Below are 13334 nucleotides of genomic sequence, written 5' to 3'. Positions count from 1 at the left end.
TGCTTCAACTCATGTTCAGCAGGAATTGAAATGACTAGATGATTTCTCATGACACGAGAATATGAGATGTCATTCCAGTCATTTGACTGCTCAAATGCTAGGGATGATTTTGGGTTCAAGTCAAAGAACTTGCAGCAGAAACAGGAAACCTTGGCAGTAGATTCTGAGTAAAGCAGCCAGCACTGTTTCAGAACTTTGCCGTTTTCAAGAAGTCTATATAAAAACATCGTAGAAAATGGTAATTCTGCTCATCCAGAGGAAAATCCATGTGCCACCCCTCCCTGGATTTGTGTGTGGGGTGAGGGCAGATGCGGGCTGTCCACTGTGGGCTTGGGGCTCTCCACCCTGCTGCCTTTGCCTGGAAGCCACGTGCTGGCCTTGTGTCCCCTGCCCATCTGGCAGCGGTGGCAGCGGCAAGTTGTGCCTCCTACCACATGGGTAGGGGATGCACAACCAGCAGGCAGCTCCCGGGTCAAAGGCAGCAGAGTGGAGAGCCCCGAGCCCGCAGCGGGCAGCCTGCATCTACCCTCACCCCACTCAGCTGGTCAGAAGCATCCCCACAGTTAAAAATGGTGTCAGTGGCACTTGAACTAAAGATCATCAAATGTAAATAAATTGCCATCAAATGAGCTTTAGTTCAAGTGCTCCCACTGCCGTTTTTAAGCACCGGGATGCTGATTCCCTGGACGAGCCTCTCCCCACCCCGGCCCTGGGGTCCCATTCACCCTGACATCTACCTCGGTATTTGCAACATTTTGCTTCCTTCCAAGTTTCATAGCCTGTGAAAATTAAAACAAGTGTCCCAGCAGATGCTGGCGCACACTGGCACACACTTGCAAGGGTCACAGCTGGTGAAAATTAAAACAAGAGTTTTGGCTCTGGCCCCACTCTTGCCACCACTGCTGCTGCGGAGCAGCTGCCCCCCTCCCCTGGGTGGTGCAGCTCTGGTATATATTACTGTTCAGGCAGGAAAGGGAGTTAATGGCTGGTTAATGACCTGTTGTTCTTTACTTCACAGGTGTTAATGATCATCTCCCTTAACTGCCTGAACAATAATATGAGAGCTGCACCACAACACCCCAACCCCACCTCTGCCAAGAGAGTTGTGCCACTTCATCAGTGCCCCGCTGACCAGGGTGCCCTGGGCTGTCATTCATGCTGCCCAGCCCTAAAGCTAGTTCTGGACAAAGCAATCAATCATTTAACTAAAATGGTATTCCATATGCTGTACTTTCAGACAACAGACCATAACCCACTAGGGATGAGTTTGTCCAATTTATTCAGGAAAAAGATTCATTCATATCACATCATCTGTACACATTCGCTTCTCGGCCTCTTGAAGGCTCAGATCAAGTGCAGTTAGAGGGCAAAGCTGGATTAGTGATGAACTTGTAAAACTATATTACAGAAAGCTGGAAAAAATCAAGGAAAATATATGGATAATAATTCCTGATTGCAGAAATAATAGGTTTACCATATTTTCAGCTTCTAAAAAGGGGACAACTGTGGGGGGGGAGAGGAAGGGGGTATATGATTATGAGGGGGCAATGATATGCCTGTGCCCTGCCCCCCAGACCATGCTGGTGCCCCTCAGTCCCAACCCACATTCTGCCTATCCCTGCTGATAGCCCTCACTCCTGACTCGCAGCCCCCTGGCCCCACCCAGCCATGCTGCCCCCAAAGAACCCTCCCCCCTTCCCTCACCCTGCTACAGTCCCATTGCTGGCGGGCGTGCGCGCGCACACACATGCACACACACGCGCACGCACACACTTACCTGCCTGCAGCTGCCAGGCCCATGCACAGAGCACATGATGCCTTGCCTCCAGTCACTGTCCCTTGCTGCCCCTAGCCCCAAGCAGCTCCTTGCTGAGGCAGAGCAAAATCCCAGACATTTGCTGATATTTAAACAAAACACCCAGATGGGGATGGAGGACCCAAAAAGAGAAGTCCAGGAAGACTAGGATGTATGGTAACCTTAAGAAATAGTAGCCTGGTACGGTGCTTTGTAGGCCTGTGCGAAGCAGCAAGTATTAGCTTCAGATTCAGCTAATGCAGAGGGACAGTGATTCGATTTGGGGATCCAAATGGCTGTCCCAATTTGATTTGGCCAAATCAGATCCAAAGATTCAGCACCGCTTCGAACACTTGCCATAAACTAAGGAGGCAGCAGTCTTCACCATGCTGGACACAGCTGCCTCTAGCTGATAAGTGTGTTGGGGTTGGGGGGCGAGGGATTGGGGCTGAGACAAGCTGCCCAGCTGGGGCGGAGGGCACGGGACTCAGGGAGAGGGGTGAAGGGGTGTGGGATGTGGGCATGACAGCGCTGGGAGTGGGGCCTATGCCCCCTGCACTTGACCAGCCAGGGCAGGGTGGGTGGGGCATGGGATGCGGGCACGGCTTGTATCCATGCTCTCCAGTTGTCTCCCAATCCCTACATCTTCACTGAAGTGAACCCCAAAGATGAACTTCTGTAGGATCCACCAGTCAGGTGCTGTGAAAAGAGTTCAGCTGCTCTTTATGTGTGTCTGAAATGGGCCCTTTTCAATTCGGGTTCATCCTGAATCGAGGACAGTGATTCGATTCATTGATTCGGATCACTATCCCCAGTTCGATTCGGACGAATCTGAATCTGAATATTTGATGCTGATTCGGAGAATCAGCTATTTGGACATAGACACAGCTGTAAATGTTTTTTCTACGTACCTCAGGTACCAGGCGCGGCTCACGAATGCTGTGATGCTGGGGCAGATGGAGCATCCCACAGGAGCGCGGGTGGGCCCCTTGCATGCTTGGCAGTGAACCCAGAAGTGGACCAGAAGTACTGGACCCAGGAGGCACCAGTTGCCAAGCCAGAGGGGCACCGGGGGTTGCCCCAGTGTGCTCTTTGGCAGACCTGGAGGAAGACCGGAAGTGCTTCTGGTCCACTTCTGAGTCTGCTGTTGAGCACGCTGGGGACCCCCCACACATTTTTTGGGACACTCCATCTGCCCTAGCATCGCAGCATTCATGAGCCGCCTGCTACTTAGAGGTATGTAGAAAAAATATTTAAAGCTGTGTCTATGTCCGAATTGCCGTATCTTTCCGAATCTCTCTAAATTGATTTGGAGGGTTCTGATTTGATTTGGAGAGATTAAAGGGTCCTCTGATTCTATTCGGATTCAGAGATTCGGTAGCCAAATCTCTGCCGAATCAAATCGGGGACTGAAGCTTCGCATAGCCCTACTGCTCTTCCATGGAGGGTCACTTAGAGCAGAAGTTGGGCGTATCACCACTGTAAAATAAGTCCATTAGAAACCTGTCACAATCTGTGGGCCTGATTCTTGCAAACACTCACTCCTGGGCAGTGAGCAGTGCTATTTTTTCAGACTGCAATTTTTTCAGTACTGGATCTGGAGGCTCAAGTTGCCCTCAACCTAACTTTCCCATGAAAATAAAGGGGCATTAGGTTTCCATGTTCCGAAGACAACATTGAAGTATCTGCTTTAGGAACTTATATAATTGCTTTCTGTTTTAAGTTCTATGCACAAGGAAGCAAAGCTCTCAAGGTGAGCTAAACCTCATATGCAATTTTAGGAAGAAATACCTGTTAATAATGTATGACTGTAAATTACTTTTTTTTTCAGAGAAGTTTGCCTGGAAATTGCCAGGAATTGTAGACTTGAGAGTACCTGAATAATACCAATGACCTAAGGGCATGAATATACTGCACTGCAGCTAATTTTAAATTACCTAGTTTGGGTACTTGTAGTGTTTTAGTCCCAGCACTAAGGAGCTTAGCAGTGGGTAACTGAGTGAATATTTATTTAGCTTCTCAGGTGGGTTTTGCAGCCTGCATGGTTGGACTGCTACTGGTACCTGGTCTAGGTATGTCTGCAGCATGCTGCAGTCATCATAGCACAGACAGCACAATAATAACTGCTGTGTAGACATCCCCCAAATTATGGCGGAGTTATCTATCTATCTATTTTAGGATTCTGTGTAACACCCACCTTACATAAGCCTTTGTCTGTAACTAAGCAGTTTGACACATCAGGTGGAATATATCTTGCTTAGATTTAGCATTAAAGAATTACCCAAATCCTTAACCATTCAAATAATTATTTCATAATTTAAGAACATTTCAGTCCCATCCTCCTCTCTATCAGTAATAATATAGCTACTTAACAGTCTATACAAGCTGCTGTGCTCTACCAGTGAAATGTATCAATCTGTTTAATGAACTGCAAGTTATCATACTTCTCAAGCAGCCTTCTGAAAATAAATGGATTCATAGATTGTAAGGGGCTGGAAGGGACCTTGCAAGATCATCAGGTCCAGCCACCCGGCACTAGGCAGGAAAGACAACTGGGGTTAGATGACCCCAGCAAGGTGACCGTCCAGTCTCCTCTTCAAGATTCCCAGGGTAGGTGATTGCATCACATCTGGAGGGAGCTTATTCCACAGTCTGGACACCCTGACTGTGAAGTTTTTCCTAATGTTGAGTCTGAAATGGTCTTCCAGGAGACCATGGTTTGTAGGCATTACTCCTGGTTTTCACCAAGGGTGCCCTGATGAACAGTTGTTCGCTGAGTCTTGATGTACTCCCCTGATGTAGCGGTAAGCTGCTACCAAGTCCTCTCTCAGCCTTCCCTTTTTTAGGCTGAAGAGATCCAAGTCCCTCAGGCTTTCCTTGTATGGTTTGCTTTGCAAGTCTCTGATGACATGGGTGGCTCTTATCTGGACTCTCTCCAGCTTTTCCACATCGTTGCTGAAGTGTGGCACCCAGAACTGGATGCAGTACTCCAGCTACAGTCTCACCAATGCTGAGTAAAGTGAAAGAATCACTTCTTTGGTTTTGTTTGAGATGCATTGGTTGATGCATGCCAGAGTACTGTTTGACCTGCTGGCTACAGCATTGCACCGATGGCTCATGTTCATACTATGGTCTGTTATTACCTGTAGGTCCCTTTCAGTCATGGTGCTAGTCAGTTTGGCGCCACTGAGCCTTTAAGTATGTTGGGGATTGTTTTTCCCCAGATGGAGCACTTTACATTTCTCAGTGTTGAACTTCATCTGGTTCTGATCCGCCCAACTTGCCAGGCTGTCTAGGTCTGCCTGTATCTGCAGCCTATTTTCAAGCGTGACCACACTCCCCCATAACTTGGTGTCATCCGCAAACTTGGCCAGTGAGCCCTTCACTCCCACATCCCAATCATTGATAAAGATGTTGAAAAGCACTGAACTAACCATGAACCCCTGAGGGACACCACTGGCCATTTCTCACTAGGATGACACAAATCCGTTCATTAGGACTCTCTGGGTCCTACCCTGAAGCCAGCTTCCTACCCACCTAACTGTCGAGCAGTTACGCCCACAGTCCTCCAATTTTTCCCATGAGAACATCATGAGATACCAGATACGCCTTTTGGAAGTCTAGGTACACCATGTCGACCTCCTCTCTCTTATCCAGCTAGCAAGTTACCTGGTTGTAGAAGGAGATGAGACTGGTAATACAAGACCTGCCCGTGATGAAACCATGCTGGCTGTCATTCAGAATCCTACCTTCTGCAAGTGTATCGCATATAGACTCCTTGATGAATTTTTCCAGGATTTTCCCTGGGATAGAAGGTAGGCTAATTGGCCTATAGTTGCCTGGGTCCTCTCTCCTCCCGTTCTTGAAGATGGGCAAAACATTGGCCCTCCTCCAGTCTTCAGGGACCTCCCCTGAGCACCACGAGTTTTGGAAGAGTTTTGCCAGAGGTCCCATGATGACTTTGGCTAGATCCTTCAGCACTCTTGGATGAAGTTCATCCAGTCCTGATGACTTACAAATGTCTAACTTTTCTAACTGATCACGCACCAGCTCAATGTCAACAGTAGGAAGGCAGTCATTCCCACCATGCCCATTCTGAACCGTATGTAGTATGTAGTATGATTTTCCTCTTAGTCTGGTAAAATACTGAAGCAAAGTAGTCATTCAGGAGTTCAGTTTTCTCCTAAGTGTCAGTAACCAGCTGTCCTGAATTGTTAAGTAATGGCCTCATGCATCGGCAACTGCTAGGAGGGTCACGGGGAGGGGCACGTGCCCCCCAAAGATTGGCCACCGCCACCAGCTTTTGCTGTTCACCATGCTGTCACTGCCACCGACTTTTACAGGCGGTCACCACTTGCCACCCCGCCAACACCGGCTTCTGCAGGTGGTTGCCGCCCGCCACATTTCCCTGCCCCCGCTGCTACCAAACTGTGCCCCCCCCAGTCTCAGGAGGCACCAGTCACCCATGGCCCTTTGCTTCCATTTGTTTTCCTCCTGTTTGCTACATACCTAAAGAAGGACTTCTAATTGTCCTTGATTTCTGTTGCTAGTTTAAATTCAGTCGCTGCCTTAGCCTTTCTAATTTGTTCCCTACAAGTGTGGGCCGTTGCTATATAGTCCTCCTTGGGGACTGTCCCAAGCTTCCATTGTTTGTATGCCTCTTTTTTCTTCTTCAAGAGGACTATGATATCCCTCTTAAGCCAAGAGGGTTTACCAGCCCTTCTGCTACCTTTCCTCCACATGGGAATGGACTTCTTTTGTGCTTCAAGGATCATGTCCTTGAGGAACGACCACTCTTCATGCGCTCCTTTCACCTGGTCCGGCAGTGCTTCCTTTGCTATTACCATGAGCCTATGGAAATTTGCTTTTTTGAAGTCCAAAACTTCAACCCTGCTATTTGATTTATCTGCCTTGTGACGGAAAGTGAACGTAATGATTTCATGGTTGCTGTCTCCCAGGCCGCCCTCTATATTCAAGTTGCTCAACAGATTGTCTCCTCTGGCCAAGACCAAGTCTAGGAGAGCATTACCTCTGGTTGGCTCGCACACTTCCTGAGTCAGGTACAGCTTGTGGATACAGGTCAGGAAACAACGCGACTGATCTGACAGCCGAGTGCTTTTCCCAATAGGTGTCTTAGTAATTGAAGTCACCCATGACAACTATGTCCTGTGCATGCGTGGCCTCTGCCAGTTCTCGAGAGAACTCCAGATCGAGCTCCTCCCCTCGGTTTGGTAATCTGTAGTATACACCTACAGTTAGGTCTTTCTCCCCACCCTCCCCACCCCCCTAGTTTGACCCAGAGGGTTTCGAGCTGCTGTTCTTTGGAGCCGATGTCAGCTTCCAAGGAGGTGCACTGCCCCCTCACATCAAGACCTACACCTCCCCCTTTCTTCCTAACTTGGTCCCTTCTGTGCAGGGTGTATTCCTCTATGGCTATGTTCCAGTCATGTGAGGAGTCCCACCAGGTCTCTGTAATCCCTACTAGATCGTAATGCCCACTGGAGAGTAGGAGGACTAGCTTCTCCTGCTTGTTCCCCATGTTCCTGGCATTAGTGTACAGGTACCTGAGTCCTCCAATGAGGAAAATGCAGTGAAATTAAAGCCATCCTGCATTTATTACCCACCCAAATCTTTAACACAATTCAGTAGGTTTAGCATCTGCCAGCATGTGACCCACAGAGGTAAGAGGAACCTTTCAAGAAAATGCTCAGAGTCCCAGCTGCTAGGAACAGGAGCTAGTGTTGGCAGCAGGCCCAGTGTGGGCTTCTCTGGAGATAAAAAGTACTTTTGCTGCTGTCTGCATATCTGCACATCTCTTTCCACTACTCTTCTGTGTATCAGTTACTTGCTTGCATCCATCTAATGAGTTTCCTCCCTGCACAAGGGATCTGAGTGGGATCAGAGAGGGAAAAGAAATCATTCCTTCCCTAATCCAGTGGATTAGCATGGAGCAGTGCATATTACAGCTATAGTCCCTGGCAGGGGTGACTGGTGCCTCCTGAGTCGGCGGCGTGGGGGCACAATTTGTGGGTGGGCTCAGAGGCAGGCCAAAAGCCTCATATTCACTTCTATACTTCTGTGCCATGGCTTAGTGCACCCCCTCACCGGCCAAAAAAATTGCCGTGTCCTGAGCAATGCTGAGTCAGGGCCAATGTAAGGCAGGGCATGTTCCCTCGCTTCCCCAACCCTCCCCATGCCTCCCCTACCAGTCACCTCTGGTCCCTGGGTTTTAGTGGAAGCTGGATCTCCTGTGTTTTTCTGACCTGAATGGTTGTCACTTTAATATTCAGAGTAGGTGATCTGTTGTCTACCCCTGCCACTCCAGCCGTGGCCCTACCTGTCCTATTCTTCGGTATTCTAGAGGCACTGCAGAATAGAGTGAGTGTGGGGTGTTTTAGGGACAGTCCCTATATATGGCCCCTTCCTGGTGTGCTTACTCTGTGCATCAAACTAAAACCTCCCTCTGCACCCTGGAGAAGAAAAGCCACTGGCCCAATGAAAGTTCAGCCAACATAAGAGACTTTAAAAATGATATGAAGTTAATCTGGGATGATTTACAGGTAGGGGTAGCAGATAGGAAAGTCAGGGTTGGAATTTGCAAAGGCATGATCTAAGGTATAGTGGGACCACATTCTTGAGAAAGGCAGGAAGCCCTGCAATATTGTAGTAGGCTCCAGCCAAATCCTCTTAGCTAGTTGTAAAACTACACTTGCCGGTTAGCCATTAATCCTGTGAGAAGTCTCATTGCCTACTTGTGTGAGTAAGTGTTCACAAAGGGAAGGAAGGACTATTAAGATCTGGCTTTTTGTCAGCTGTAGGTTACCTCTTCAAGATGGAAGGGAGGCTGGTCAAGTAGTTTAGGCTGCTGCTGTGAGCTGTGGGAGGCCTGGGTTCAAATATCAGTTCTTCCACAAATGTACTGTGGGAACATAGGCTGGTCACAATAAAAGCAGTGGGAATGAGGGGCCTATATACCACTAAGGAGTTGTGCTTCAGTTCTTGGCCTGTCAGAGAGGAATAATAGCACTTAATTCACAAGGATCTTGTGAGACTAAAGAGTGAGAGATGCTCAAATGCTTTGTAATGAGGACCATGTAAGTAGCTAAGATAGACATATTGACTCCACTCAAACCCAGTGTTGTTGTTACTTAATCATCCTACTGACACCCGCACAGTCATCTTAGTCATATGTTGATTTAGTACCATATGGATGAGAGAAAAGATCTCACATGCTCTCCTACCAGATTGCCTTCTGCAAGCTGTGGTACTTGTAATTGCCTGAACTGTAGCAGTTCGAATGCAGTGAAAAGCTCTTGTTGCTTATTAAGCTGTTCCCTTGGACATTTGGGGCACCCCTCCTCATAGCTGAAGGCATGTCCTCCTACTTAGGTAACACTGTTGTCCAAGGGATTAGCTGTGCCCCTTTCGTTTTGAGGCTGGTTGGTTTCCTCTGTAGCTATATTGAAGAATATAATCCAACAACCACATGGTGGCATCCAGGTAGTTATGTAATGATGCAAATGTGAGCAGTCTGTCTGGAAAAAGAAACAAAAAACTTTTCTCTTTCCAGCCCAAGGGCAGGATAAGAATAAGAAAATTTGCACAAGGATAATTAGCTGACATAAACCTTCAGTGGTGAATACAATTTATTTACCTTCTGTAGATTTCCAGAATAGTTCATTGTGTTTTTAAGACACAGTGCTATGAGTAGAGCAAAGATTGGTATGGAGACACACTTATTTGCCTTAGGGCAAGGAGTATGCTTTGGGTTTCCCTGTACATCTGGTACACCGATAAAAGCTGGTCAAAGTCCAGCCCAAACACTTTTTCTTTAGAATGCTTCCTTTAAAGAGAGGGATATAATATCTTTTCAATGTCTAGTCATGTCAGTTGCTAGATGGAACAGCATATGCATTATAACTGTCTTTTAGAGCTGATGGAAAATTGAGCTATTTTTTCCTAGGAGCAAAAATGATGAAAGCAAAAAGTAAAGTTTTGAGTCAGATTTCTCCTGGAAAAAAATTAACCTTTTTCTAGCCAACTCTTTAGTCCCTGGGGGACGCAGCAGTGGGGGCTGCACAGTGTGTGGGCCAGACTAGGCACGCCATGGGTTACTGGGCCTCACACCATGCAGACACTCTCCTACACTGATCTACACAGGCATCCCCCTTTGCTGTACTGGGCATCCCTCCTACTGATTCTTCATGTAGGCATGCAGATGTGATTTCCCTCCTCCCTGCCTACCCTGAGTGTAATGCATGCCCTTGTGCAACCACCCTAGCACCCTCCCATCCACTGCTGCTCCGCATTGTCCCCCTCCCCTGCACTGCCATATGCAGCCTGACCCACCCTTGGCCCCCTGCGCTGTACTGCCCTGCCCTGCCCTTCCCCTGGGGTGAAGGTAGGAAGCAGCGTCTGGAGGAGGAAGGGAGGGAGGGAGGGAGGGGAGCCTGGGGGTTCCAGCTGCTCTTGCAGCTGGAGCGATAAGGAAAGTGGCAGCTCAGCAGACAACCCCTTGCAGGCTGCTTGCTTGCTACCAGGGGACAGCCCTGTTCTAATCAGGTCAAACCAGTAGAACCACTTTCCTAGGAAGATTTTCTGTTGTGTATAATTATGGTCTGGATAGCTTTCTAAAAGGTAGGCTGTGGCTCAACCAGAAATTTGGGCTTGATGCAGCAATTAGTAGGCCAACTTCTATTGCCTGTCTCTTACAAGAGGTCAAACTAGATGACCAGAACCGTCACTTTTAACTTTAAAAAAATCTCCGAAAACAGTTGCCAGAGTTTCTCTTCATCTTACCACTAGGTGGTGCTGAGTATTTCTTTCTGCCTTCCTTAGCAGGCCTGCAAGGCAACTCTGGCAGAGAAAGCCGGCAGTTTTCCCCTTCTTTGTGATGTACAGCCTTTTTTTTTTCTTCCTACTTGATGATTATTCTAAACAGTCAAGTCTAATCTACCTACTAGGAACAGTAGTGAATTGACACGGTACATTGGGAAAGTGAAATGTGAGCAGGTAAGAGTGGAAGGGCGGCTGAGAACCCTGTTGGTACAACTGTGTTGCCTACCAGACAGTCCTAAATAGTCGGCTCCACCAGCCCATCGGTTGCTGTGGGAGAGGTCACAGAAAGAATGAGACACTTCTCCTTCCTTCCTCTTTCCTCCGACTCTTTTTTTTAGAGGTCCTCCAGAAAAACGAGGGAAGACAAGATATTCCTTATGTCCAACGGTAAAATGCAAGCTGGGAAAACCTTTCCAGCAGTTTCATTACAAAAGGATAAGCCTATAAGATTACATGAACTTGACAGCTCCCAGCCCTGAGCTTGTAAGCTGGTCCCTGAACTGCAGCTAATAATAGGAAATACTCAGAACTTGTCCATAACCATCTATTTAAGACTCTCCGAAGTACTTCACAGATTTTAATTGATTAAGCCTCGCAGGGCATGTCTATACATGTCGCTATGGTGACATTGTTACTGTGCCGTTATTTAGTACTTCCAAAAGGAAGTACTAAATCACAGTGCAGTAACAGCCTATACTGTGCCGTACGTGCGGTGCACAGTTATTTTTGGCAGCTACTTTGCCATAGCGGCGCGATATACCAGGGGAGCGTGTTGCTACAGTGAAGTACCTGCTGGTCACGTGTAGATGCCCACAGACATTACGTCTCCGTAGCGTCACATGTAGACGTGCCCATGACGTCTTCTGGCATAGCTATTAGTTGGAATGGAAGGCGAGAGGCTAAATGACTTTTCAGGCAGTCAGTGTTGAGGGCTGGATTTAGAGCCCCTTCCCTGCACTGTTACTCATTGTCACCAGCATCATTTTTATTTCATTAGTACCCAGCTGCTTCACTTAATTTGAAGTTCATTTCAGTAAGCTCTGTCTCTACTAGGAGTATTAAGAGACTACCCCCAAAACTTTCTCTTGCACACTCTGACCAGAGACAGCACTGCCTCCAGTCAAAGGGAGAGGTGATGGTTTACTCCTTATGCATACTGTGTACAGTGCACAAGAGGCCTTAAAAACCATGTGAAACGATCAAGTTATCTTTCTTTCTCAAATATACAAGTGTGAGGCCTGCTGATGAGGCATTTGTCAATAGAAAATCTAGAAAAGAAGAAAACAAATTGCTCAGCCACAGCCAAGGAACTTACTGATATTTATACTTTGCATTTACAGAATGCAGCAACTTGGATCCCTATTGTCAGGACCTCAAACAGCTTTACATGAACTAAACGAAGTTCACGCTTTGTGACTTAGGTGAGTGTTAATATACTTCTTTCACAGATATGGAAAAGCATGTAGACCTTAAGGATCTGCCAAACATCACAGAATATCAGGAGCACAACTTCTGATCTCTGCCCTATTCTCTAGCTTTAGCCAACACTACTTTTTCATAATACCTCAAGATATGATGAAGGAGAGCTGCCAAGTATTCATTTGTTGGGTTATATCTGAAATAGGGGATGTTATGGTAAAGGTAACAAACCTCTAGTGGGTGCAGGCACCACTTTTTGGCTCTTAAGAGGAGGGACTGGGAATTGTGAGCCTAGAATATTCTGCTGCTTGATTGGGCTGTCAGCAATGCCAAAATATTCATTGGAAAAATGTTACCTGTTGTTGCTGATCCTGCAGTAATCATACTGTCTGCCAGAATAAACTTAACTTAGTACGGGAAGAAGACAAATACACATTAACTGAGCTAAGGCTCATGAGCTGGAAAGGATTTGTTGCAACACTCTTGGAGACGTATCATTTTTTAATTTAACTCTTAGATAAAGGAAGAAGCAAGTAGGCTGTGGTGCTGGATGGTACAGAATTCTGGAACAGAGCGAACCTTAAATCTTTGTTTTTCACTGGTCCTTGCACAGGAGAACAAAGTGTAAAGGGGGTGAATGAACTGTGAGGCAGGAGTGCCCACACATCATGCTGTCCTTCTGGGGCTGGCAACATGGGCAGTACTTTGAAAAGGGGGGTGCAGATGGTGAGGTGCATCATCACATACAGAACAACACACATTTTTCTCCAATTAAAAATAAACTAGGAGCGTCATTAATATACTAGGGGCCAAGGGCTGTATTATGCAGTTTAAGATTGAAGCAAAAAATAAATATAACTTCATTGGAATGAGTTAAAAACAAGCTTCAGGGCTGTGAAATAGGAGCTGCATTCCCAGGAACAGCTAACAGACCCCAGAATTGCAGAACGAAGGATCTCCTCAAGAGCATTAAAAAGAAGAGAGGGTCACTGACACCTGTGGGGTGCAGAGTTTAGAAGGGATCAGGTAGGTTATAATGAGCCATGAGATGTTCTGGTTGCTTGCCGCAGCTTTTATTTCTAAGGGCATCACTGCTCTGATCAGCCACATGAGACCAAGTCAGCGTTCTGGCCGAGTGGAGCAGTGATTCCCTTTTGAAGTAAAAGCCACAGCAAGCAAAGCTCTTCCTTAATTTGGTAACCCACTGCCACCCCTAAATGAAAAATCCAGGATCCACTGTATAATTTAGCTTCCCTCCCCCAACCGGCACCCTACCTCTACC

This window comes from Alligator mississippiensis, chromosome 7 (genome assembly GCF_030867095.1).
Source record: "Alligator mississippiensis isolate rAllMis1 chromosome 7, rAllMis1, whole genome shotgun sequence".
Classification (NCBI taxonomy): domain Eukaryota; kingdom Metazoa; phylum Chordata; order Crocodylia; family Alligatoridae; genus Alligator; species Alligator mississippiensis.
Note: the sequence above shows the minus strand (reverse complement) of the source record.